This window comes from Neolamprologus multifasciatus, chromosome 19 (genome assembly GCF_963576455.1).
Source record: "Neolamprologus multifasciatus chromosome 19, fNeoMul1.2, whole genome shotgun sequence".
Classification (NCBI taxonomy): Eukaryota; Metazoa; Chordata; class Actinopteri; order Cichliformes; family Cichlidae; genus Neolamprologus; species Neolamprologus multifasciatus.
In genome coordinates, this window is record NC_140457.1 from 17,693,338 (window position 1) to 17,717,790 (window position 24,453).

At 41.5% G+C, this 24,453-nt stretch overlaps 1 long non-coding RNA gene across 1 annotated transcript in view; it reads right to left on the minus strand.

The window, feature by feature from the left end:
• LOC146496360 (uncharacterized) overlaps positions 1–24,235 on the minus strand; it is a 60,566-nt gene extending 36,331 nt beyond the window's left edge. Inside the window, exons 1-2 of the long non-coding RNA XR_014871095.1 lie at positions 16,788–24,235; positions 11,037–11,391 (exon numbers count right to left, since the gene is read on the minus strand). This is a non-coding gene — a long non-coding RNA (uncharacterized LOC146496360). The remainder of the gene's footprint in view (positions 1–11,036; positions 11,392–16,787) is intronic.
• Between the last annotated feature and the right edge of the window lie 218 nt (positions 24,236–24,453).

Genomic DNA, 24,453 nt, shown 5'->3' on the forward strand with positions numbered 1-24,453 from the left:
GATCTTGGTGAAGTCGTTTACTTGTGTTGCAGCACAGTTGCAATTAGATTTGCCCGAGCAACAATTTGGATGATTGAAGAACTCATTTAATGGGATGAGGGGACTTTGTTGTCTTGTTTCCTTTTAAACACAGCTAACACAAGGTTAGGATGACCTACATCATCATTGGTTTATAACATTATGTATGCCATATCAATATGATCTGTGAATATCTATTTGAAAAGTTTAAAGAACACATTCTCTGTGTACACAGAAGTAAACATATAGCCACACACACACATATACGATAAATAAACACACTCATCCAGACAGTAGTACCGCTGTCTAGGACACTAATCCAAAAAGCGCTAAGCTCTATTACTTTTAATTATCCCTGACAGCCTCTTGCTTTAATCTACACAAAGCACGTGCAAACGAGCTGTTACACTCTGCCTCCAAGAAAAGGGGGACAGGAGAGGACGGCAGGCTGCCTGCCTGCCTGCTGAGAAGGCCCTCTCTGTGCATGACATGGACATGGGCTTTGGTGACCCGGCTGGCGCTCGCCTACGTCTCCCCGCCGGCTGAAGGCTCTGGGGCCGCCATGTGGCATCTGCTGCCATGGGGCTGTGGATGAGACTGGGGCTGCGACTGGCCCTCTGTTCACTACGCCTGTCTATTGAGCTGCAGCACATTTCTGGGACCTGGCGCTGTGTTACAAACCAAACCGATTCTACATAGGAAGTGGCAAGGTCACCCCTCGCTCAGCCTGGAAGACCTCCACCTGCCACATTCTGCTAGGCTGTCATGCTACATAGAAATGGGTGGGGGTTAGAGTGGGGGCACTTTGTTCAAAATTCAAAAGGTAATCCCTTGTGCACTCTCCCTCCATACACAATATTATTCCCTGCATTACAACATATAATAACAAAAGTACAAATTATATGATGGACTTTAACTGACGATTTAACCTAAAGGTACAAAAACATGCAAACTATCTATAATCTGAACCTGTACGGTGAAGTTGGTGATTGAGCTCATTTATAATGTTAGCTATTCTCTAGCGAGGGAAGAGGGCGTGTTTAGCCCTGAAGGTTACTTCTTGTAAATCCTTGCATAGTTTATTCAAATAGTGCCCTAACCATGGTCTCCAGGACCTTCCCCTTACAGCAAGCAAAGCATGACCTTTACATTTGACGCTTGACAGTTCTTCAAATTCGCCCAACCAGAACAGATTAATGCATATTTATGTGTTTGTTAGTGAGCAGTGGATGCTCTCCATCTCTTCGAGAACAAAAGACAAAAGAGCCCTTAGCAGACACACACATGTGCACAGCGTGCATGCGTGCTCACTCACAATAATGCACACCGATAACACTGACAATATCTGCATTATTATGGATGTTTTTTGACCAGGTGGAGGAAAACAATCCGAAGATTTTGCGTTGTTTAAAATAAAGGGCATTCCTATGGTATTAATATATAAAGCGCCACTTAAAATCACAGTGACATAATGTACATTCGCAAAAATGTACTAAATCATTCCAGTTTTTAATGCTACTTCCCTGCTTTCATTTTGTCATAGTTGGCAAGTAACTGCTTTTTTTTTTTTTAACATAGTTGGTCTGTTTTACACATTGGCACCTGGTTGGGGGAAGACGCAGCCAAGATAATCTATTTAGACTGGCCAGGTTGAAGGCTGTCATATATTATGAGTATATGGCTCCTCCTCAGATGGTAGTCTGACAGTTTCAGCCAACCAGAGTCGAGGTCCAACGGCCTTTACGTCTGTCGCCGTGTATGGATGACTGTGACTCTCCAGTCTGGTCCGAGGATTCAGATTTCACAGCTTGAGGAAGGACCTGGCAGACATTTCAGTAACACAACATCAGCTTTCTGTTTTTTGCTCAGTACCACTCCTTGAAAAGCGCAGGAGTCTAAAAAAAAGCTTTAAAGTAAATATATTTGCTATCATGCGTTACAGTAAATAAGTCATATTTAACATGAGCTAGGCAATCAAAGCTGAAAATAAACAGATGTGAGATTCAAGTTCAAGCTTATTTTTTTCCTTTAACTACAACAAAAAATAGAGATTTCTTTTTTAACCTGAACTCTTCTATTTGTGCAGCAGTAAATCGTTTCTTGCCTTGCTCATGTTTACGTGCTCTCTTCATGCTGTGTGTATGTTTGTGTTTCACTTTGCGTGTGGGAGAGAAAGCTAGAGAGAGGCAGGACGCATGTCAGTGTGTTTACTGGTTTATGCTCATCATTGAATAGACTCAAGGTTAGCTGGGTAAGGTCCAAGGAAACAAGGTGCAGTAGTCTAAACACAGGCAGCTTTTCCCTTCCATCTTATCAAGGTCTGAGATGAGAGATGAGAGGGAGAACAGATTAAGACAGTTAACCTCACGCTTCCAGATAAAAAACGCCAGGAAGCCAGTGAAGAGCTAATATGCAGCAGCACTATAGCTCTTATGCATAATGACACAGTGTTTTGCAGCAAAGCAGCTATTAACGATCTAAACCCTAGAAATTTTTCACTTCTGTGTTAGAACAGATTAAATTACAAACTGGTTTAGAAACTGTGAAAGAATAAACACCATTAGCAAATGGCTTCGAGTGGAAGATGAAAGCACAGATTACATTCAGTTTCGTACAGAAAAAAAAGAAACGAAAAAGCTATTCCTGTAGAAAAATGCTGCACTATTACCGAGCCACCCACTACCCCAGTTATTTGGACGTAGTAACCTCCACGCCTCAGTGCTGCAGAGTTCTCTGGCGCAGCGAAAATCTAAAAAGCCACATGTGTGGGAGCTCAGAAATAGTGCTCCATTAAAAGGTCCTGACTCACCTTGTTTTAAGCACAAGGTCTAATTGCCAGCCTCTTTTTCAGAGGGCCAGAGCAGCAGCTGGCAGCAGGCAGTATCTACAGGGATAGCCGCTAACGACAGTGCATCCAGCAAAGAAATAAGGCCCGCAGACCCTGGCTGACTCACGAGCATTCGCTCTATTCTGAGATAGGCAAACACCACAGGAGACAAATACGCTGAGAATACTCTCCCTTACTTTTCACCATACGTTTGACTTATAAATGGTGTTTATTATTCGAGCTCTAGTTCACTCAGTCTTAAGTGTCTCATATTAAAGGAGTCATTATTCAGTATGTGGTACCCAGTTGTTTAATAATTTCAATTAGTAACATTCAAGGCCTGCTCATTTCACCAGAGACTAATTTTTGCAAGATATTAAAAGCAGTGACGAAGGTGAACAGTGGTGCGCTGATTCCTCTTCCAGTGATACATCGTTGCTATTAAAGGTTAACAGCTGCAGTGAAGCTTATTTTAGGCAGACCAAACAAGGATGATTTAGGTGTGGAGTACATTATGTACTAACTCGGCCCCCCTTCTTTTTCTTTTTTCTTTTTTTGCCTGTCGTGTTTTGCTTCACATTCTGTTTCTCACTCCCTGTGTTGCAGGTGTGTGAAGGTTAGATGCAGTCAGATATAGATGAACAATGAAAAGGTGGCTCCATGATGGATTATTCAAAATAGAATAAGCTCAAAGAGATGCGGACGAAGAAACACACACTCGTATATAGGAGCGTTTGTGCTCAGTGCATGCGTGGGAGAAGCATTTGTATACACTCCCGAGCCTTTGGGACTTTAACCAACAATTCATAGTGGACACCTCCTTAGGGCACAGCTGACCACATACACGTCAGGAGCAGGAGGCAATCCTACGCAGTGCAAACACAGCACACTGTTGCCTTTCTTTCACTGCTGGCCTCACATTGCAAAAACACCCAACACGGAGGTGTGACTGACTCCCACACTGGCTTGCTCACCTTCATGCACCCTCATTCAATTATTCTCCTTCCCAAAACTGCAAAGCCTCACGGAGGTTTCTCAAGGTGGATGTTAGACCCAGCAACAGTGACCCAGCTTAAAGATAATTAACTCGGGCTACTTAATCTAATTTCTGCCAAACTGCAGGTGGTTAGAGAACATTTATTGAGGTGGGAAAACAGCATTAATTTTAAACCTGCTTATGTGATTTTTACAGTAGAAATGCTGAGGCTCTGTCCAGCTGGCCTTGTAAAAGTCATGAGCTTCAGCAAGGGCTAGGACAACGCCATTTGTCATAACGTCAGCAAATTCAATAATTAATGGACCGTATCCTATCACAGCTCTCCAGTTTGCCACCCCCCAGGTCTCGGATCTCTGTCCCCCAATGTTCAGGAGCATATTGTAGGCTCTCTCCATGGTTCACCGTGAACATTTAATTTCTCATCATTATGAGATGTCCAGTTGCATCCAGACAGTTATTTGCTCCCAATGACAAACATTTAAAAAAATTGCTGCTCCCATTCACATGGGCTCCAAGTGAGACCCATCCCACCAGGGAACCAGCATCTAAAATGTAGTTATTGACCAATATGAGTAGTTTGACACAGATGACAAAATTCCTCATTTGTTCCGATTCATATAATGAAGTAAATATACTAAAAAATGGAAAATATTCATTCTTGTACAAATTGTAAAAACTTGTACTTGTTTATTTCTATGCATTAAAGAGTATCCATGCCTCTGCAGGTCTATGTTCATGTGCACATAGACCTGGTCTTGTAAGCACAAGGCCAAGGAAAAGAGATAGTGTATTATTAGGGGCCAGACAGGTGCCAGCCCAAACACAGCTGGCACCTGGGGATGGAGAGGTGGGCTGGACACTGCCACAACGTTTTTGATTAATGTAAGAGCGAGCATGGACGACTGCAAGACTGGTTACACTGTGCCCTGCTCTGCTCCTGCCAAAGAGGTGCGTGTAGGTGAGGGAGGTCCATCGCTGGCAGCAATGTCTCAAAGCTTAGCGTTTTAAAAGAGTTACAGCGTTATTGACGATGTTATAATGTCCATGTACATGTTGTACATGTTTAGTCTCACAGAGGCCAATTTAAACAATTATGAGAGCAAAGCAGGGGAAAGTAGAGTCAGTTATACTAATGTATGATCATCTAGAGCTGGTCAAATGTAACAAGTGTTAGCACACATGCTCATTACAGGCAAACATATAAAGTGAGAAGACCCAAGTGTTGTAGATTTAGATTTTACAAGTTGTCCACAGAAGTAGTGTTGGATGTAACACGGTCCAAAGTACAGACATGCTGATACTTGCGTTACGAAGGCTCTTGGCATGCTGGGCACAAAAAATAAATAAATAAACATCAAACAAACAAATCACATTACAATCAGCTGATTTCAGTTCGTGTGCTGGGAGGTGGAAACTGGTAGAGGGGCCGACTGCTTTTGAGGAGTAGAGATATGGAGATTACTTTCCTTTTTGTTGCACAAAAGGTAAAGATTGCAATGGTGAAATGCAAACTGCATCTAGGACAGAAACAACCATGTTATACTGCTAACTCAACTTCAGCCCTCAGCAAGCATCTGCACAGACAGCATGCAAACACAAAGCTATCCAAGAACCCAGAGTGATGTTATAAAGCTGAGCGAATGCCAGCCCGAGCCCAGGCCCTGATCTTTAGCAGGTAACAAAGGCAGTGATGAGCAGCTGGGCTTGGAGCACTGTAGCCTCCATTTCTGGCTTTACATGTTTCTACAGTAGAATCACTGTAGCAATCATTGTGAATTCCCTTTAGGGTGGTTTTCTACTTTGCTTTGTGTTCAGATATTATAAACTTAAAGAAAAATTATGTGCGTCATTAGGATAGGGATCTATGTTTGCCTAAAATCAGTATTGTTAACTGATAATTATGTGGCAATGCATTTCAGGTCACTTTACAGAGTAACAGGAAAATGTAGCATAACAAATTGCTGTAAATAAATAATGTGCTGTATTAATTTAAAGAGTAACGTAGTACTTTTTTGTTGTTGGTGGTGGTAACAAATAGGTAGTGTGGTAGCTAAGTAGTAATCAAGCTAATCATTTTCAGTAGTTAAACAGGATTTCGAGTTGTTGTCCATGACATTGTTGATTAATTTCTACACTACTTCATTTCCCTTCTGAATGTGCATTTGATTATTGGATAAATCTTCGGTGCAGTTTTCAGTGGAATGTTATGACTGTCGTTATGTCTTTAGGAGACGGGGAGCAATAAAGACAAAAATACATTTGTTTTCTGTGGTTATCAATCCATTACACAAGCACTAAAGAAGTACAGCTACTTGTGAAAATCATAATTCTACATTCTCCCCTCTTCATCCATGTCCTCTACTAAATCCTACGACCACACAGTTCAAACAACAACCACTTCTAGCATGAGCATGTGTTGAGGCAGCATGCCCTCCCTCGATTTCTTTGTTGATGTTGACATTTAGCCTGATAACAGAGGGGGTTCAGCAGTACATCACATCAAAGACATCACAAAATGCCGCTGTAGCGGAAGGTCAGGGATGTGTTGAATCACCTGAAAGGGACGCTGGTTTATTCACCCTGTCATTGCATTTCATTATAGTATCGCATAGCATCAGTGTGCTTTAACACAGCCTCCATTAACACTACACTGGATGCCGTCTCCGAGACAACATTCCCCTCTTTGCATCTTCCCCACCTCTCCACCCTTTTCCTCTTTTTCTATCCCTCTTCATCAGGCCACACCTCCCTCACCCTCCACCCATCACCCTCTCCCCATCACCCTCTCCCCCAGGTGGCTGTGGGGCCGGCCTGTCTGAAATGTGATAGGCATAATCCCATTTAGCCTAATTGCATCTGCGGGAGAGCAGCCCTATGTGTCCCATCGCGTGCCCACCGAACCCCTTAGAACACATTATGCACACATATCACATAGAAACCTCCTCAAAGCCGAATCAAATGTGCACGCACGCATGCACATGCTGAGCTGGTGCATAACACATGTACTGCACTGCACATTTCTTTGTTTGTCCTTATCGATAAATTCTCAAAAAGTGAGACACTGATGCTGGTGGGGGTCTGTGCCCAGTCTGCCTTAGCATAGATGAGAGAGAAGTCAGACAACCATGATAAAAAGAAGAGTGCTTTAGTAAATGGCCAAATGGAAAGACTAAGGGTTTAATCTGCGCATGTGTGCACATGTGTGTACGCTTGTGTGCAGCGGCCCTTGGGGGGTTGTCGTCCACCATGTGAAGGGATGATGCTGCTGCAGGGAGATCTGGGGAGTGGTCCACTGCAACGAAAGCTTTAATGAGACTCTGTTCTCCCAGGCTACTGTTCACATACTAACACACCAGAGTGAAGAGGGGCAAAGGCATTGGGGCCAGTGGCATAGCAGCACATTAAGGGTCTATTTTTTGTCACTCAGAAATAGTTTGTAAAGCTGTGTCGCCACAGAAAGTGTTGAGCCAACCAGGGGGAAACGCTACAAATAAGGCGATTTCTGAAGCTACAGTATCTGACCATTCAACAAGTCAAGAAGTTATATGAAGCCTGGACAAGGATTTAATCTGTGATATAGTCCATGCTGACATTTGTAGTGATTTAAAGAGTTTTCATGATAATAAAGCTACTCTACTGTAGTACATCAGTTTTTTTGTTGTTTCCTCTTTGGGGTTTTTTGGGTTTTATTATGCGCCTTTTCTGAGGGAGGTTGTGACATACTGAGCAGTAACAAGGCACAGATCAATCTGCAACACAAAGGAAATCAATGCTCCGGAACCAAGTTACTCCGATGGGCTTAGTGCAGATCATTAGATTTGATTCGAGGAATAAAGGACCGTTAAAATAAATGAAAATGAAAACAGATTCTGTGGAGGAATTTATTTGCATCCTAGGAATATAATAATTGTGTTGAAGATGCCGATCATCATAAACATTGTTTCTGGAGATGGACGGTAATAAAAATAACGACTCCTTCACTGTTTTGGTACTTTCTCTTAAATGCCAAGCATCGCTGCAACCATGCTTGTGGGGGAAAAATACATGTGAGTCATAATCTGTGAAATGAAACTATTATCTTGAAAATAATAAATAGACCCACTCTGCATAATGCGATATCACACTTACAGAGTGCCATTCGGTACATCGTTTTGAAATAAGATCCATATGGTCACACTGCTTTGGAGATAGGGATGGGAGAATGCTCAATCACCTGTTATTCTAAAGTATGGCTAAAACGGCAGCGCTGGTTTTTTAAATGAGACAGCTTGAAGTGTACCTGTACTGTTTAAGAATAGCCACTACATTACAGAATCTCCAGCTGTTCCTTTATCCCCCTACTCAATCCAGTCATTAAAACTTTCACATCTTTTCAAACATTTGTTGAGAAAGCTGCTAAATCACGCTCTGATGTCTAAGCAGTAAACACAAATCACAAGAAAAGAAAGTTAGCGAAGGGATGCAAATATTAAGAAGGAAAGTCAGAGAGGGGCGGGGGATAGAGAGCTTGAAAATAACCATCTAAGCTTGCATATTGCAGCAGTGTTCACTTCTTAAAGTTGAAGGGTTTCTTTCTGTCTATGTGTGGATTTGTGTAACTTTATGTACTATACATGTAATTCCACATGCATGCATGCCCTCGAGGTCCTCGAGTCAAGGTGTGTGTGGGTGCAAATTCGATTACACTCGAGTTAAAGCAATTTCCTGTGGAATTCAATTCTTGTTCTCCTTTGCAGGTGAGATCCCCGCGGACGTCTGTGTCTTCTCAAAGAAATAAAGCACCTATAAACAGCAGCCTTAAAAGGAGGGAGTAGAGCCAAAATGCAATTAATATGCAAATTCAGGGGGAGACTTAATGGGGGAGCCTTAACAAACATTCGTGTGTTGGGAGATAAGGCTGTTTTCAGGTTGTTTTCCTCTAACCTCTGCCTGTCCAAAGTCAAAGCCTTGGGGAGCTGAAAGTCTCGAAAAGGCGTGGATGTTGCCGGTAATGGATTATTGCACTGGGAGACATAGGGCAGGCTAGGGCTGTGTTTCAGAGTGCGCGCTGTTTGTCATGTAGCGCAGTCGTGGAAAATGGCAGTCAGTTAAGTGAAACAATTCACTTCCTTCCTTTTTATATTATCCTGTCTCTTTCTTCCAGGAGTGAGCAATTTGCTGTGAATGCCATCAGAGTTTAGAGGGCAGAGGGAGGAGATGTAGAATAACTACCCTAAGGTGAGAGACGGAGGGCAGCAGAGAGAGGAGAAAGGACGCATTCAGACTGTGAATTCATTTCCCTTTCTCGGAGCCAGCAGCACTTCAAGAGGTTTATGGAAGACACGAAGAAGGAAAAGATGAGACCGCTGATGTGGAATGGTGTTTCTGATGATAGAGGCAGAGGAGAACGAGAAGTATGAATCGCAGTGATGGAGGAATAGTGAGGCTAGTGGTTTACAGGAGGGAGAGATCAGAGAGAAAGATGGACAGGTTTGGGTTACAGGCTTGCAGGTCAATGCTGCAGTCGAGGCCACAGCAGCTCTGTCTGATGGATCCAAGTCCCCCGGGACTCTACCCCCTTTTCCATTCCACCCCCCACCCCCGCCTCTTCCCTAATGATTCATCCACCACCTCCAGCCCCCCGTGCCTTCACTATGATTCACACCCACTCCCCAGGCTAAATTATTGCTGTAGTCCCTGAGAGAGCTCCATCACTCTCCCTCCATGTTCGGTTATCATCAAACAAGTATATGAGCTGAGACCAGTGCCTGATTGCATTGAGGAGCCCAGCTCAGCAGTTTTTATGAGACTACGCGCATTTGTTCGCACACTCGAGCTCACACACTGCTGGCTTTGATGGCACTTTAACAGGAAGAGTTTTCAATCTTAAAATGCTTGAGTGTTTACAACTGATGATTCAGAGCCGATTTAGTGGAGGGCAGTGTAATTCCACAGGCAGGACACTATAAATGTTGATTAGATGAAGGTTGAGTGGAATATCTAATCACCTGGGACCCATTGGTATTCTTTTCATATCGTGTAACCTCGGTGGAAGACAGCAAAGAAACAACTATAGTACATGATCCCTACCATCGTTTGTGTTCTCCAAACAGAATAATGTGAAAAAGAGGACTCGTCCTTTGATCAAGGGTTAAGATACGATAAGGTGAAACGCAAAACATCATCAGCCTCTAGTCTGTAGAACTGTCTGCTTCAAACTAATTGACACCACATCTATGAAGCCATCAGCGTGACTACGTTAGAAGTTTGCAGCTCAACAACAAACATATCATTGACAAACGACGGGCTAAACTTTCCCAAATTAGGATGTTATGCCAAACTTTTGTTTTTTAACGCTTGAGATTATGAGGGTGAACATATCAGAATTGGCATATGTTTGGTCTAATTATCATTTTTGAAAACAGGTGCATTCTGGGAGAGCTTCATCTCCGGCGTCTGTCAGTAACAGCAGCTACCGAGACCAAGCAGGATATAAAGCCAAAAGAAAAAAATCATATTACAAAGGCAACTGTCAGATTTATTGCCCAGGACATAAGGATTGTATTTTTTATTTTTATGAATAATTCTTGTGTTGGGATTGTGAATTCTTATAGTTTGATTTCAGTATGTAAGTCGCAGGCTGGTCATTGAGTATGTGACTGACCGCTTGGATCCAAATGAGAGAAATGTCGTCATCGGAGGGTGAATGTGAGGTTCTGTGCAGATGTCTGCATGGCCTCCAATTTGTTGTGACCTTGCAAACAAAGTTCCTACACATGCTAAATTATAAGGCAGCACTATGCACAATTAGACTATTGGTGTAGAGGAAATTACTCTGGCATCGGCATTTATTTTGCAAGTAATAGCTGCCGGTTGCTCAGTAAGTTCATGTCTTATCTATAGTCTACTGTAGTCTGTAAACTTATACATATCACATTTAACTTTTGTTGTTTTACAGCATTGTGCTGGGTCAAATATTTCAAATAAAGCATTACACCAAAACCTAAGCTTGCTGTCTTGCTTTGCAAATGACTCTCAGTGGTTTAGCCAGTAAACAGTACTTGTACTCTGCCAATGATCTGCACACGCTACATGCTTAAAAGAGACATTTCAATTCTGTCAGCATCACAAAACTCTATGCAAATACAGCCTGTCTGCATGGCTAGGTAGAGGTGAGTGAGAAAATATGTGTATTTGTAATTTGGGTGAACAAACCTTTTAATGCATCCACACACAGACACAGATCGTCCTCCCACTCTGCCGCCAGGCAGGCACACACCGGGGATGATCTGGCTTGTTCTGGCCCCGTGATTAAAGTGTACTGCGCTCACCTGCCCAAGTCCAATCAGGGGCCCGTACTGATTGCGGCAGCTTGCAGCAGACAAGAGATGTCGGGGAGGTGGGGGACTGGGGAGGGGTTGGGAGCTCCATCACTGGTGAAGTGACACTGTGGTGAAGCCATGGCAGGGTGGCAGGAAGCTGCAGCCCCGGGGAGGATCCAGCTCTGCTCTCCTCTTCACTCCTCTCTGGCCAGACGGGGTGAATCAATCATCTCCAAAGATGTCAGCATCTGCCCAAGCAATTTCAGATTGGAATAAATGGCAGATGGGGATGTTGTTCCCTCTGTTTAATCAGTTCCACCAAATGTGGTTTTATCTCTTATAAAATGAAACCATCTGTAGCACGTAGGTGTAAGGATCAAGTGAGGGAGGACGGAGGGAGAGGGTGACAGAGGGAGAGAGGAGAGATGTGCGTGTGCACGCATATGTGCATGTGTATGCTTTTTAATGCGTGTGTGTGTGTGTGTGTGTGTGTGTGTGTGTGTGTGTGTTTTGCGCGTTTGTGGCGATGGAGGGCAGGGAGAGAGATGGAACACTGTGAAACAGACGCAGAATAGTAGGAGTGAAATAGGAAAAAAAAAAAGAGAGAAGCACTTATCCATTATAAAGAGGGAAAATGTAATCTTAGTGCAAGCTCACACCTCCACTCTAATCTCCTCTTTCTCTCTCAAAGGAGTACCACCCAGGGGCCATCACCATTATATCTAGACCCATCTATTTCCTTCTCCTCCTCCAACCAGACACTAGGGCTGTAATTTGGTCCCCCTAGCCCCAACCGAGGCAGAAACATCCCTGACAAATCCCCTTGTTTTTAAGCAGGGATGATAGTGTATAACCATTATAGTTCTCAAAGCTTTTACTGTAGGGATTGTCTTAGTAACACTTTACTTTGAGGTGGCCTTATTTCAGTGTGCAGCCAATTATGGAAAAGTCTAAGTAGGAAAAAAAAACTGTTTCAGTTAAAATCCTTTGATTACATTAAGTTAATGCAGAATCCAAGGCGGCTACAATGTCAAAACAAGCAGCTACATCTGTACACTCGCTCTTAGTGCTGTTCTAATGTTGTAAGCACATTAGGCACGAGAGAGACTTCTATTAAACACTGCAAAAGTAAAGTGTTACTAGGCTTTTACACAAGGTTGAGAGGCTGATAAGAAACCGGGGGAGATGCAACATAGGCGGCGGGAGAAGAGAGAAATACTGTAGGCGTCTGTGCCCCACTGTGTATGATCTTCACATGTTCTGGCTTATAGCTGTCATTAATGAACGTCTGACAGGGTTATTCACCGGAGACTCTGAGGCAAGAAAATTCAACACCTCCAGCAATACATCATCACTCTACTATCATTCATATCCATGAAGAACAGGACTCCATATGTGGAGAGAGCCCGTCTTTGAAATGTATGTGTAATACTTGTTATTAAAGCGATTTTTCAAATACGCAAAACATAAATCTATAATTTTAGAGGATGAATTTGAAATTTAACAGTGCTCCCCACACCACCTCCCAAAAAAATGACTATTATTCCCTGAGTGTCGACTGGAAGGCGGTCGACTCTTTTTTAGACTGCCAACATTAGGATTACACCCTTAGCCAACAACAAGTGATGGGCAAACTGTTCCTTGATCATTTTCTCAGCCAATCATTGAGCCGTATTTTTTTTTCACTTGGCAACAGACCTGTAAATCTTAATTGTTAGATTCATAACAATTATGGTAATCAGGGGAAACTGATGAAGTACACAGTATGTCAAAGAGTATATAACTAAACATTATTACAGCTACTAGTGAGGAAATGGGACAAGAGTTGAATAAGTGAAACATGTTTTTAACAGACAAACTGTTCCAGGGTCTCTGTAACTCCTCTTAATTGTTATTTCAGCTTTGTAATGAAAATGTGTGCATGGAGTTTAAATCCACATTTGAAAAAAGAATACGAATAGAGAGGTGAGAATAGCAATAAGGAAGAAGTAAATAAATAATGTGGTTTTATGACATTAAATTCACTAATAACATCTTTTACTCACGTTCAAATTCTTGCCACTTAATTAAACCGTAATGATATAATTATTAGCCTTAAATTAAAGCCGGTGTCTTCGGTCATTAATCCCTTTATGGGAGCAGATGATTTGAAATTATTTCTTTAACATTTTTGCCCAGTTGGGTTGAGTGAAAATATAAACTTGGTTAGGAGCACATAGATATGTTTTTGTGTCTCTCCTTGGAGTCATGAAAATTTTAAGGAGGGATGAAACGTTCCTCAACATTCACTAAATGAAACTTTAATTTCTTGACGTGGTTGATGTGACGAGGCGATTAAAGAAAACTATTAAGTAATGTTATTTTAAATATTTGGGTTTCATTTTTAAGATAATACTTTAAATCTTCAGTTACAAGCGGGCAGTTTTTTGGTCGACATAGAAACTGCACTCCCTGTGTTCTCACTACTCCCATTTTATTTGTGGGTACAGGCAGATCTTTTTTCATTCACAGCACATTATCTACATCATTATTTTAATTAAATATAACAATAATTAGAGAATTTCTCATTCATGTGGATTTCTATCACGTGACGGTGATGATAAAACGTTGTTCTATATATAAAAAGCATAATAAATACAGTGTCTACTATGTCTCAAGATGCTTTCTACTGACCCTCCCTCCATCTGGCTGAAACCGTACTCCAGTTGGGCACCCTAATGTGACGGGATGTATTGTGATGATTGTGAAAATGACTTGGACTCATGCGGAGTGCTAAATGGACTCTATAAGAGCCGGCTATATCTGGACAGCACAGTTCACATCCACTTTATTTTCTGGTTTTATTAATTTTTAATATTAAAGGCTAAAACGGCCCACAGTGCTATAGAGACAAAGAGACCACCCCCCGAAGACTAGCCTTTTAAATTGATGTCAAGTGAGAGGCGGCAATTATTCAAAAAGTATTTTTAACCTGTGAATCAGAACAAGACATATTACAATGAATGCGCACGGGCAACAACGATTTTTGCAAGGAAAAATTGGAAGAACGACAATGAAACTGAAGCATGCTAATGTGGGTAGCAGACTGAATCGGTCTTTTTCACCAAGTGGGGTTATTACAGTTTCAGCGCTAATTTCTTAATTATGCTGTCTAGACTTTGTTCATCTTCACTCAGTACAGCTGGCCAGTTGGAGATGTGGCATAAGTGCAAGACCATTAAAAGCATATCATAGCATCATCAGGCCATCATACATGAATAAATGCTTACATTTCTAGTTTGGTTTCTCTGGTGCCCCCGACTGAAACGGATTAAAATTAAAGGGGGGAAAAAATGGCATTAAAGCATCGTTCTTTTTCTAACCATACACATTTAAAACTGAATGCGCTGGATATACATAACTAGCATGGAAAAGCTAAGCAGAAGAGTGGATTATCAAAGAATATTAAACATTATCATGTATGTGAGACCTAAGTTTGGAAAATGAAATGAAAAAAACTGCTACATCTATCACCTTATAGTGCCCTATGTAACCTTTCTATTGTGGCTGTAACTTTAACATCTCTGTATTCTGATAGTGTTTTTCTCTATTTGGAGCATTTTCTCACCCTGTATTGCATCGTATTGGATCGCTCTTATTAACCACTTTGGTAATAAAAGTGTCAGAACATTTTCTGTACTGCTACACCAAATGTATCATGAATGAGGAAGGGATAAGTGAGAGAAAAGAAAGGGGAAAGGCATCAAGTGAGCTGCAGCCGGTAGCCAATAAACCATATTCAGATCACAATGCTGGCACAATTGCTCAATTTGCTAAAAAGCATTTTCATTCCTCGTTTGTGGTACAATCAGTAATAAATGCTGTTACTGGTCTGTTTGACAGAACACTGTAGTAATCAGTCATGTGCTGATAATCCATACCAATTGGTCACAGAGCAAAAAGACAGGAGCCTGTTTGCATTCTTCCAACTGCAAATAGAGCTGCTGCTCGATGTCCAGATGCATTGTCTGAATAATCACCTTGTGAAAACCATCTTGCTTGTGCTTTGTGCCTAACATGTCTGCTGTTCTATTTCTATGTTTCGCAGAGACCAGGAACCAATTTGGGCTCCAGCAGGCCTTGAGACAGTCAGGTAGGCAAGAAGGGAGGCGATAGCTGAACAGAACGAACAGCCAGCCATACATATGGATCAGGTCGACAGGCTGAGCATTAATGGCCTCCCTCTGGAATCTAAAACACCAGCACAGGCCAGAGAGGAGCTCCTGGGGGAAATCAGAATACCAGCAGCCATTCAGGTCAGCTTGTACTTGTTCGCTGCATGTTACAGCTCCATTTTCTTCCCCCACCCTCACAGTCAGAGAGCCTTCTCAGAGGTGATTTATACGCTTGTATTATGTATTGAGTGGAGAGCATTGTTGACTGCTTTCTGCAATACAATTGGGTTTCTGTTGAGAGTGGTTTGTAGAAGGGTGAATTATGGTTTAGATGAAAGGCTTGATTATGTAAGGCGACAAGGTGCCGCTTTTGCTGTTGGAGAAGTATTTTAATACAATTCGGGTGGCACTACAGAAGCCTCTGCTCTCTGCAAAATCACTACAAAGGAGAAGAAACTAAAATGATTAGTCAAATTGTTATTGTTAATAATATTATTCATTAATGACAAATGAAATATTTCCTGGTTGTAGCGGATGCAATGTTTATTTAGATTTTATCATTTGTGTGAGTGTCTGCTCCTCCCTCAGCCTGGTTCTTCAGCCTTCTTCCTGTTAAAAGGGAGTTTTTCCTTCTCACTATCGCCAAGGGCTCATTCACAGAGGCCTGTTTGATCGTTAGGGTTTTCTCTGGATTATTGATGGGTCTTTCAATATATAAAACACAATAAAACAGAATTGAATTAAACTATATTTTTATAGTGAGTTTTCAGCACTTTTCAGCACCTGACACTGCTCGGATGCTCTCCCTCCGGCACACTCACATATATCGACCACTGTTTCATAAATGCCCATTTATGACCATATGCTGAGGCATTTGATATGTTTTGCTTACTGGCTTACTACAGTTCTTAAAATACAGTACTTTAAAAGTCTATTTTCCACATTAAGGAGAACAAAGTTTAGAATTTAATTTCACTTTAATGATTTTGTGTTTTGTGTGCCTAAGCCATAACTTTATTGTTTCGTATACTGTATTTACTACAGTAGGTAGACCTTGATTTTCCACTAAGCTATGCAATATGTGCTTCCGGCCCTGAAGTCAACACGTACGTGTATTTTGCCCTACAATATTGTTAAAGATTTTGGGGAAAACCAAGCACCAAAACGTGTGCTTCCAGTGTGCCTACAGTATGATATATGTCAAATTATTTACAACACAAGCAGAAAAATACCTGACACACAACAATAAAAAGGGGGGAAGTAACACCGTACAATTTCCCTACTGACAGTAACCACAATATTGCATACTGCAAGCAACCCAGTTGCACCCTGACTAAGAGATGTCATTATTTCACTTTCTGCCGCTTGCTATTGCTGTAACTCGTGCTGCTCTCCCGTGCAGCGATCTCCCCATCTTAGAAATCAAACAGTACAACTGAAACACTTTCATTCTGCCCGTTCCAGTTATTCAAAGAAATGTAGGCGCTTACTGACTCATGGTGCAGCTACAAGTAACACCACCTCCCAGCATGACTCCTGAAATGTTGCCATTTGTCACACAGAGCATCTTACAAAGATGGTTTTCTCGCACACTCAACAAACCTCTGTTTTTTTGTTTTTTTTTTACTGTTCAACCCTGCTGTTCCGTATACGTCACAGTCTACAGTAATTTAACCCATTTTATACTCCCCATCAAAAGTGGTGGGAGAACAAAAGGCTTTATCCGCTCTAGTTTAAGAATGCTGACAATGTGACTGTCATAAGCAGGACTTGTGACCTTGCTGAAGTGCCATTCCCACCCACACACCCATCATATCAATACTGCCTATGTCCTCACCAGTAAAGTTCTTGTAAGCAGTGACTTGTGACTGTGGCCAGACATTGGTGGCTATTCAGAACTGGTCTACTATTCATCAAAGAATTAATGTGTAATTGTTTTGACAAATCCTTTGTGTAATTAACATATTACCCCCTGCAAAAAATCCTCAAAGTCAATTTTTTAAAATTCTCAAGTACTAAAGACCTTTTGATAATAAACATTTCTGTTTACAGAGACCAAAATATAGACTTTTGAGTAAAGGGGGATGCACTCAACACATGCTTTAACAGTCAAAGCAGAATGATAATCAGTGGTAAAGTAATACGGGACACAGAGCCAGGCCCGATAACACATGCTGAAATGGTCACAGTCAATATAACTTAATCTACGTCCATGCTCCGTCTCTGCTGCCTTGAATTAGATCAGTAAAAACAACTAAATTTGCAAGCAAAGTGTTAATTTAAGTGTGAAAGCTTTAGCAAATCTGGTCCTTTTTTTAGAGTCCAACAGTGCCAGAGTCAATACAATTGAGAAACATGAGCTCTGCGCTGACACTCGCGTGTGTGCTCGTGTGTGTGAGCGCACCCATACCTCCTGGACTCAACACATATCACTCACTGATAGACTCCAACTGGTCGGCCCTATTCTTCCTACCCTCCAACCATCCATTTCCATCGTTGTGCGTCTTCGCTCTGTCTTTATTGCTGTCCACGCAGGGCGTGTGTGTTCGGGTGTGTGTTTTGCTACTATAGATGAGGCAGAGGGACGGCTATGTCTTGATGCAGCAGCAGCAGCAGTAGCAGCAGCAGCCTGTGGAAACAAAGGCAGGGTGATTTATAGCCCCGTACTGAGAGCATAAATCACACCTGCAGTGCCGCGCCTTTAAACGCCCTGCGTCATGACAGCATTTACCTTTTATAAATGATTGGGCTGAACCTCCCATGGAGCCCGAGACCACAAAGCTCACTCACTCCCCCATCTAACTCTTCCTTTGTTTCACCTCTCTCTCTCTCTCTCCCTCTCTCTCCGTCTCATTTCAATTTTCTCTCCCTATCTATCTCGCATGTCATCCTCTCTTTGCTTTCGCATCTCTCTGCTTCTGCCTTCTCTGTCTCTGTCGAAATTTCGCCCTCCTTCTTCATGTCCCGTCAATCCTCTTTCCTCCTATCTGTCCTCACCACAGCCTCTGTTTCTCCATTTGCAGGGCATGATGGGATGCTCCCAGTGGCGCTTCGTGCCGCACTCACCCAGTGTCGACATCTGTAGGGGATATATAGCAAAAGCTGCTTAAAAGGCGGCCGCAGCATCCACAGCCGTTTAGGAAATGAATGTGTCAGTCTTGGCCCTATCTGCCTTCCTCATGGCCACTTTTGTGTGTGGCAAATACACAGCGAGGAGGAGGAGGAGGTGTTGGGGGAAAAATTACACATACACACACTCACACATACACACATAATGGCCACACCTGTGTCATGGAGGAAGTGTGAGGCAGAGAATACACAGCCCCAGCTGCAGGAGTGTGGCTACAGATAAAGGTGACGTCTTGAGGCCATTACTTATCCAGCACAGCAGCAAAGGTTTGCAGATATTATACCTGCTGTCTCCACATAATAGCTCTGGGTTGGAAGCCACGCATACACATTTGGATACACACACAGCATCCACACGCATGCAAACAAAGCGAGCGCAAGCAGCATGGGACACAGGCAGGCCCACACATATTCAGACCGCAAATTTATACACATTTTCAGTGCTAAATCGCAAACGCACAGGCACACACGGCGAGCCCTCGCCTCACTGACTTAAAACAGATGAAAGAGCTGGTAAATGAAATCTGACTCAACAGTTTAAAATGCAGCTCGGCAGCGCTGCGAGCATCAGTAGAATAAAACGACAATATTCCTCAAAGCTGCCACAGCAGCAGCCAGCGGGAGTATCTAAACAGAGGTTTGTTTTAAGGGCTTGCTTTCCTTAAGGACACGGCATGTCTGGTACAGGTGTGGAAGAAGTATTTTGCTTTTGTTGATGCAAAACACACCGTGGAAAACTCCCTATTTTAGATGAGTATCTGCACATTAGGCGCTCATTATCAAAGAGACAGCACTGTAGAAAATACACATTTTACAATCCTAAACCTTGTCGTGCAAAAAGAATGAAAAAACGCGTCTTTATTCCTTTCACTTTACAACTTGAAACTCTAAAAGTAAGTGACACGGGTGCCCTGTAACACCTAGCTCAGCTGCTACTGTGAACTACAATAGCTGCTATTGTTCTGGTTCAGCAATTTTACATGTAAAGCAAGAATTAATTTGAGTTCCCAGCAACTACACAGATGTGTCTACGCTTTATGATAAGAAACTTGGCTCAACTACTTAAATCCTTGCAGTTGTTTTTCTTTTTTTTCCCCCCCTATCTGAAAATTAACATCTAAAAAAAAACAACGAAGAGATTACATTTATTATTTTAACACGATGCAACACATTTTTAAACACACATGCTGCAGCTCCTAAGTGGGAATCAAATTAACGACTAACTTCCACGCTGAACAGAACCCATCTCATCATGTCCCTGAACAACCTACAGCACGCACAGTGAATTTATACCATCCATGCATTAGCGCTTCATTTAGTCCCAATTCCATCTGTTAAATCCTTACACACTTGATCTTCTCTCTCTAGCGCGGGGTTCTCATACAGTTCCAACTTTTCATGGCAGCAAATGAAAAAGAGGGACCCGGACAGACAAGATGAATCGAAACCCAGCCAGTCATTTCAGCTCCAGTTTGAATGTGACAGTTGTTCTTTGTATTTGCGTTGGACGGTCTACAGTGGAAACGAGAGATGCCCTGCAAATGTGAGCTATTCCTCTGCCAGGATGCCGGTTGTTCTACTGTAACTGAGCAGGAGCCTGTGTGTGTGCAGAAAATAAATACCAGCACCCTTGCAGCGAATAAAGCTTTGCAGACATTCTCAAGGTCTAAAGAGATTTTTCCTTTTTTTTTGTAACAAACTATTATAGTATACATTTATTAAAAGAGACTCTAAATCTTAATGCTTTATGCATTAGCAAGAACATAGCTAGGGCTTTATACTGTTGGCAGAAAAAGCAGTTTATTTACCGTTATGATTCTGTGAAGATGAAGGCGAAGAAGGATGACAGCTTGTCACGAAAGTTAGCAAAAGATTGACAGTTGTAACTTTTTCCACCCTTTTGTGGAACCAGAATGACTAATGGTTTTATTCAAGAGAAAAGACAAACTCAAACATTCCCTCCTTTGGAGAGCAAGCTAAAACTCTCAGTGGAGGCTAAGAGGCTAATTTCCAGCTCCTATTAGCATGCCCTCTGTTAGCCTTGAGAAGTCTTGTGTGCAGCAGACCTGACCTCCATGTTTAAAACTGCACCTCAACACGGAGCAGGGCGTCCACTCCCCTGAACCTAACCTTGCACTGTCTGAGCTAAGGGATCAGCAGAAGCAATGGTCCATACTGTAGCTGCATGCACACAACCAACAAACATTGTTTTCTGTCTGGGGTTAATTGGTTTGATTACATGCCTTAGGCTATGGTGGATTCAGTAGGGGAGTTTAGGCCTTGCAGTCACAAGGGCATATGAAGTATTCAGATGGTATTAATTAACTATTCATAGGAGTCTAGTCCTCTGCCCAAGGTAAGTGTTTACCTCATCTTTATCGCCTCCTAAAAGATCTCCTTTTATAGTTACTAAAAACTACTTGTCTACCTTCCTGAGTAAAGGTTTAACTATTTCAGCTATGCAAATTAGTAGAAATGTTCAAAAAATGTCTTTGGCTATACGAAAAGTAAATATTTTTGATATGCCTGATCCGTCAGAATGAAATCTCAACAGCTTCGCTTTGCCAATCTCCCCATTAATAAAAAAAAGAAAAAGAAAATCGTCAGTGCAGGGCATGAGTAAAACTTCGACATAGCTTGAAAGGTATGAAAATACAACCGTTTGATGTTTGAATCTGAACTCGAGGAAAGGTACTGGCTATCATTTAATTAGATGGTGTGCCTTTGGATTAAAAAATAAATAAAACAGAACTCGAGAACTATTTAACCTGTGCCAGTTTTAATCTCCAGGGTGCTTATTAGGTAAGAAATACCTCCTCTATCAAGGAATGACTCTTCTTTAATCACTTTTTCTAGGGAGTTACTGGCCTATCAGGCAGCAGCCACTCGTGCATGAGCCAAGATTGTGCCCTAATCGAATCTTTAACCATTAGTGTAATAAATTATGAACCGTATCAGTATCCAAGGCCTGCTGAAGACTCCGCTGTGCCATTCGGTGCAGAGTTTTAGGGCACTTCAACAGTGCGCCGTGCCTTAAAATGTCAGGTCATCTTAACCTCAACCTGTACCATTTCAATCTGAGACGTCACAGCTAAAGGCAGCGCAATGCTTCCCGTCAGCAAAACTTTGCCCATGAGCAGCAGACAAAAAATACACAGTAATTATCTAAACCTGTTAATAAGAATGCACTGCCACACATATACAGTTATATCCACTCTTATGTATGCAGCACCGCAAAGGCACAACATTTGCACGATGGCGTCGGCTGTTTACAGTGAGTGCAGACTCTCCTCTTTCTCCTCCTTATGATCTGCACCTGCTGCAGCCCCCAGCCATGCACTATAGCTGGTATACATTATGTGGCTCAACATCACGGGTAAAGAAATATATAAATAAATATAAACACTGGCTCTGGAACATGTTTTCTCCCTCCCTCCCTCCTCTTCCCTACACTGAGAAGTAATGAGGGGCTACCTGTAATTACAAGCAGCTGCTGTCTTCCCTGACGAACGCTAATTGCCAATAATGATTTTGGAGAGCTGTAAAAATTCACCGGCTGACGCTCTCTCCTTCTCGCTTGCTCTCTCTCTCTCTCCCCCTCCTCTTTTCCTCTCTGTGGTTCGTAGAGGCAGAGAAGGAGAGTTAAAGGAGAGAGAGGCAGAGAAAGAGGAGTTGGTGGGTTTATTCTCTCCCTGCCTGTGTCACAGTCGGGAGTGCAGTTAGCTAATTTCTGTTGCTGACATATCAGAACCCTCAGTCGCCTGTTTGCCATCTCTTTCCCTCTCTTCCTTTCTCACCTGTTTGCCATCTCCTTCACGGGCTGATAACAGCTTTATTAGAGCTATAATGTGCAGGTGGAAGTTTAAAGGTCCCGTATGAGCACGGCAAGGAACAGAGGGGAGTGTAGACAGGAAGGCTTAGGTGAATGGGTGAGGTGCCTAATAAGCCACATGCATAATTAAAAGACAACGATGCCACTAATTAATGAATGCTTGTGTTTGGCTGTGCGTTGTAATGGAGACAGCGTCAGCGGGAGAGAGTCTGTCTGAGGGAAATTGAATTAGCCCCAAAATAAAGGGAGAGGAAGACTGGCAGAGTTAGGGGACTGATGCTTCTCGGCACAACATCCCGGCACATTGCGAGCCGGTGTTACAAATCTTCTTTTGACAGAAAGTCTTTGGTTATCCTAATATTCCGATTTTATTTTGAGCAAAAGCGGACATTCATCCAAATCTTGCCTTGTTCTGGATATATCATTTTGGCAACATGCAAAACCTGCAAATATGTCTAACGACTCACGAAGCGCTTTTCACTCTCGATAGCTGAATTAAAGATTGTTAAGTTCTTCATATCACCATGATGCACACACAGCCATGAATGTAGAGCACTGGGTTCTATATATAAGTCACCGCGGTGCAACACTGATTGTCATTTCTAGCCGTTTGAGGTTTTCTTCAGTCCACTGACTGCCCCCCACCCACCCCAAACAGCTCTTTGCGTGAACCAGAAAAGAGAAAAATGTGCCGTCCGTGCTTTTCATCTTTATCTGCCCCGGTGTTGAGCATCATCTTGTCGCTGTGATAAGTGTTCAATAACAGAGTGAACAACCACGCTGATGCGGTCGCATAAAGTCCACACATGAAAGAGTTTTTCAGTTTTACAGCGCACAAACCCGCCCCACCTTTGACCTGTTATCAAAGGTACTATAAACGTGACACAAAAGGAAACCTGAGTTCCCACCATTTGTGACAACACGTTTACAGACTGTCCTTTCAGAGCAGTTATGACAGAATCAATGAAGCCCTAAAAGCATATGAGTTATGCTCCAGTTCACTGCACAGACATGCTTTTGAATGATACTAATATCACTGTGATTACCTACGGAAAAATGCCCCATTTTCAATATTTTCAATATTTCAATAATTAATTCATAATTAACATAAAATTTCCTGTTCCAGCTTCTTATGTGTTCTTTTTTTGTGTGTTTATTTTGTTGCTTTTCCATATTTTACTTCATTGTAAATGGCATATCACTGCTTTTTTACACCATACACTTTTTTTAGTAATTTTTTTGTTGCATTTTCCAAATTAACTAACCAAGAAAAGAATTATTTTTTAACTTCTGTCACAAGACATGTAAATCTTACAGCTTGTGAAAATGTCCCCAAGGAGACAGCAAAAGGTCTCCGGCTTTAAATTTAAAGTGAAGATCAGAGCAATAGGTAAGCAAGGTTTTTTTTCTCAAATGTGTGTATCATACAAGAACACAAAATTAGCCAAAATGCAAAAAAGCTAAAGGCTTGTAAAATAACAGTACAGTGATCATGTAAAGGATATGAATGTTTTGGAGAACAGGGTTGGTCAACTAAACTATTCTAGTAGATACACTGGTTATAGAAGTGAGCCAATTTGGTTCAATTTTCTAAGTGAGAAAGATAACCAGATTTCAACAGGTTGTTCTTGAAATTTTTAAAAAATAAATGTTTTTACTTGACATTATAGTTTACCTTTTTCCCCATTTATGTAATATCTTATAACTGCGATTTAGGAATAAAATGTTCTTTCTGAATCACAAAGCTTTTACAAAACCTGCTTAAAATATGTGGGGTAAAATATTAATATTCAATTTTCTAATGAGTGAAACACAATTTTCATTTCTTTAATTTTTATGCTTTTAGTATAATTAGTTTGTCTTCTAGTCCTACGCATAATGCTGGATTTTTTTCAGATTCCTATTGGATTGCTGTTTTGTTTTGTGTATTTTTAAAATCAAGAAATAATTAATTGTAAGCAAAAGTTTAATTTTCAAAAAATATTGCATTAAATATATATATATATATATATATATATATATATATATATATATATATATACATACATACATATATATATATATATATATATATATATATATATATATATATATATATATATATATATATATATATATATATATATTCATTCTAGATCAACTGAACGACGGGGATGTTCCTTTGAAATCAAACATGTATTTTGAATTCAATACTG